The 4405-nt window shown below is 36.0% G+C and overlaps 1 non-coding gene across 1 annotated transcript; it reads right to left on the reverse strand.

Moving 5' to 3' along the window:
- Positions 1-579: 579 nt before the first annotated feature.
- Trnam-cau (transfer RNA methionine (anticodon CAU)) lies at positions 580-652 on the reverse strand. Its single transcript has one exon. It is a non-coding gene; the product is annotated as a tRNA-Met (tRNA).
- Positions 653-4405: the final 3753 nt, after the last annotated feature.

Genomic DNA, 4405 nt, shown 5'->3' on the forward strand with positions numbered 1-4405 from the left:
TATCTCTACACGACTGATATTTAAGCATCAGCCATTGACAGAACTGGAAGTTGAAAGGAAGTGTTTCGTAGTAGGTATTCTACTTAAACTAAACTCAAACAAAACATCACTACATCAGCCTTGTGATATGCTTGCACGTTTTTTTATCTCGTGCGTTTCGCGCGCAAACACTCGAAACAGATTTAGTAAAAGAAATGAAACGCCACCCGAAGAAAGAGAACGATTGGTCTAATTGAGGAGACAAGCTGAAAGCTCTTCGCCCCAAAAAGAAATATCAAACAGAAAGAAATCGGATTCACCGCATTCAAATGTCTATTTCGAAAGACGACGACGTACACGCGCGTTCCGTGATTTGTGCTTTGTTGCGTAGATAATCCTTCCTCCCTGCCACCGGCACAACCCTAAAGAAATCTTTCTCGTATGATGTGAGTACGATGACCCGGTTCGGAACCAGTAGTAGGGGCACGCGTTTTGGACTTTGGGAGAAAGCATCGTAGCTGGAGATTTGCATAATTATGTGTGGAATGTTGCGCGCGAAAAATAAAAGTAGCACAAAATCAGTCGATCCAAAAAGTCATATGCCCCGAGTGAGGATCGAACTCACGACCTTAAGATTATGAGACTTACGCGCTACCTACTGCGCTATCGAGGCTACGGTTTGATGTTTCTACTGTTATACACAACAAGGCCACCGTCCGTTAATCTAGCACATAGAAATAGCCACACCCAGGAGGTGTTCTTCCATCCACTATACGGTTGCCGGTTGGACGGCGGCGCGGCTTCGACACAAACAACACGTCATCGGTCGTTCATCCCAAGGTTGGCTGTAGGGAGCAACGCGCTCTTCACGTTGTTGTGCAGTAAAAAATAACTGCACTTTTACCGCATTTGTTTTGAATATGCTGTTTCACAATATCGGACGGGATTGGGGACGCTGGCGCGCCCGGCACGGGTAGCTCAGTGGCATCGAAAAAGGGCATCCGATACGTAGGTGGTTTCAGAGTGTCTGGAATTAAGGGGACAAGGAGATCGCATTGCAAGTAATTTATAATGTGTATGTACCGGGATAAGAGCTCATTGGATTCCTCGTAGTGATTCACTGGTAGACTAGACTGAACGCAGAACTGATACCAGAAAATGAGTGTAACGCCCGGCATTGAATTTTATATGTTATGGATATGATTAAGAATCGAAATATCAAATTCCTAGATATTAGATTGAGTTCAAATTTTGCCTCAAATCAGCTAAAATACATCCTAATTTTCAATTAATGAAAGATACATATTTAAATGCTTTTTGAGTGCTTTGTCCGTCTCGGATGAAAATAGTTAAAAAGCCACAATATTATATGAATCTTAGTTCCAAGGCTCCAATTATTTTCAGCTGAAATGGGGAATAATCAAATAAAAATGCATACAAATTACTTTCATTGATTGAAAACTTGCACTTGGTCATTTTGCACTATAAAGGAAAATTTGAACTCAATTCAAGCGAGGAATCGAGACCTTGATCTTCAAACATGACCTTTTTTTCCAGCATCCACCAGCCGTCATGGTCTTGTCTATGGGGTTGGTGCATTGACATTTTGGTACAAATTTTTCAAGATCAAAAACAAGGCCTAGACCAAGATCAAGGCCAAGACCAAGATCAAAACAAGGCCTAGAGCAAGATCAAGGCCAAGGCCATGATCAAGGCCAAGACCAAGACATTAGTATCCAGCTAATCCTTATGAACAATGCAAACTACACAAACTATCGTGTTCAGTATTGTAAGTGATTTGCATGTGCCCCTTTTTTGCCCGTCCCCAGGATGTGTCACTGTTAATCAATATCCAGAAGACTGTCGTTGAACACCATAGAAGAAAAAATCGCGGCCTCGAAGACTGATGCTAAACAACATCCAATAGTGAGCGATTCCAAGCAACAGCATCAAAATTTAAGAAAATTTTTAATTCATGATTTTCTATTGAGTTGAAACTTTGCACAGTTTTTCAATTTCATCTAAATCGTCATTTTTTCGATATCAAATCTTCATATTGAGTCACGACTAACTTTTCAAAAGGGTGTATGTGAAAATGGTTCAAAAATATTTAAAAGCTGCACAGCAAAAACGGAATGTTCGATTGTTATGATTTTTTCAGCAAAGTTAGACAACTAAATGGTGATTCTTAAGAAAATGTGCACAGTAAAAAAAAATTTTTTTGCCTTTAAAATATCATTTTTGTCACAAAACTCAAATATCTCAAAACCCTTTCTTTTTTCGAACGTAATTTTTTCAGGAAAACGGTCCATTATATTAGCTATCTACCATAAAAATTTGGTGATGGTAAACTAATAAACAAAAAGTTATGTCATTTCAAACATTTCACAATTTTCACATATAGTAAACAAAAAAAAATTTCCGTGTATTTTTTTTTCAAGAATCGCAGTTTGATGCAGATTTTATTGTTAAGGGCCTTGCGTGAGTTAAACAAGTTGTTTGTATGATATTCCATATTTATGTATTCATCGATATTATGTATATTATATGTATAAATAAATATTAATATTATCCTAAGTATTAAATTAAATGTGGCAGTTACACAATGTTGTTATAGAAACTCTAAGAGTTTTGGGTTTGAATTTTGGTATGGGTTATGATATCATGAAAACAGTTTATTAATACTTATTTTTTATTTATTTTTATTCAAATTTTTTAAAATATCGAACACTTTTGAATTATTATCAGCACAGTTTGAGTATAGTTTTGCTTTAATTTTGTTTTCCGACAATGGAATGAAACAGTGAAATTTTTGGGTTCCTTGGATCGTTTTCGCGTTATTAAATTGCTCGCTGAGCTCTGAAGCCTTTATTTCGTACTCTTCAGTAGTAGTAAAACAAAATGATAATTTGGTTAAATCTTTTCTTTTCTACGATTTGCCCAATCAAAAAGTTCTTTCGCAGTTTTAATTGGATGCTCACGTTCTTTGGCTAAACTTGCTCTTGTGGCCATGCGCTTTATTGTTCTTCCAATAGCATCACAAGGACCTTTGCCATGTGATGTAGCAAAAAAATGCCATTCTGCATCAATTCCGTACATTGATTTAAATTGACATAGGCTCGAAAAATTCTTACGATTTTTGTACTGCGACGCTGCTCCATCAGACATGAAATATATCTTTTGACTTCTTTATGCTTATCAACGCGTAAAAAGTTAATCATTTTTCAATGAACAAGTTTACGGATACTGAATCGTGTCTTAAATCTTCGGAAATTATAATAAAACTTAAGTGTTCAATTTGCGTACTTCCATTAAAATAAATAACGAATGGATGAATTGTAGCTTGTTGTACGTTCCAGTGATGGGACTGCACTTCATCTTGCAATACAAAGCTGTAATTTTCAGAAAAATCACAAATGACTAAAATTCACCATTTTGTAATGTATTTTTCGTATTTTTAAAAAGCTGGATTGTTCTGTTTTAATGAAATCGTGAGGATTAAACTTTCTAATTTCAAGCAAAATATGACACAAACTCATCTACAGGTTTTACAATAGTTTCTATGTCACACCTATCCGTGGTCACCCATTGCTCAAATGATAACTGATCAATATATTTTTCTTCAAACTCAGCGAATAAAGTATTTTCCAATGATGAAGAATCTGGACAATCCGAACAAGATCGTAGATAGCAATTTGATGTTGTATTTTCACACAAAAGACTACCAGTTAACATTTTAATATCCTTTGTTAAATTGATTCTTTTCAAACTATGTAAAAAAAGATTAATATTCTCATGGGTTGTGCACACACACATTATGTGTTCCTGAATTGGAAAGAAGCTTACATTGCCTTGGCCGAAGGCTTGCAAATGAGGAAAACCTATTTTAATATTATCGTGAATTTCCTTGAAGCGTGTGTACGCTTCTTTCAAAATCGTCATCATTAATCGTTTTTGGATTGCTTGACGCTTTCCATCTTTTTTACTGATACATAATCTTTTTGACCAGGCATAGCTCGACTTACTTCATCATCTTCAAAATATTGAACTACTATTTCTTTTGTCTCATCTGTTAATGCAGTACTAGACCTAGTATTTTTGGTTGAAAGACAGTTATTCTTCAATTGTTTTGCCTCTTTTACTGTATTTCTATTGGTTTTGAACTCATCAATGGCATCCTGAATAGACCACGAACTTGGCAGCATCGACAAAATCAATAATTTTTCTTTCCTTGTCGTGGCTGCATTCGAGAACCTTTCCTTCATATTTATAATTACCTCATCGTAGTCTGTATTTTCCACATCATCAGGTCCTAATTTGAAGAGGTTTCTTCGTACAGCTTCGTTTATTTCACGGTATTTTTCTCCGGGTAATAAACGTAGTCCATCTTACTCCATTTAATCGGAGTCACTTTTATCCCAGCTAT

Source organism: Armigeres subalbatus, unplaced genomic scaffold (assembly GCF_024139115.2).
Source record: "Armigeres subalbatus isolate Guangzhou_Male unplaced genomic scaffold, GZ_Asu_2 Contig555, whole genome shotgun sequence".
Taxonomy (NCBI): domain Eukaryota; kingdom Metazoa; phylum Arthropoda; class Insecta; order Diptera; family Culicidae; genus Armigeres; species Armigeres subalbatus.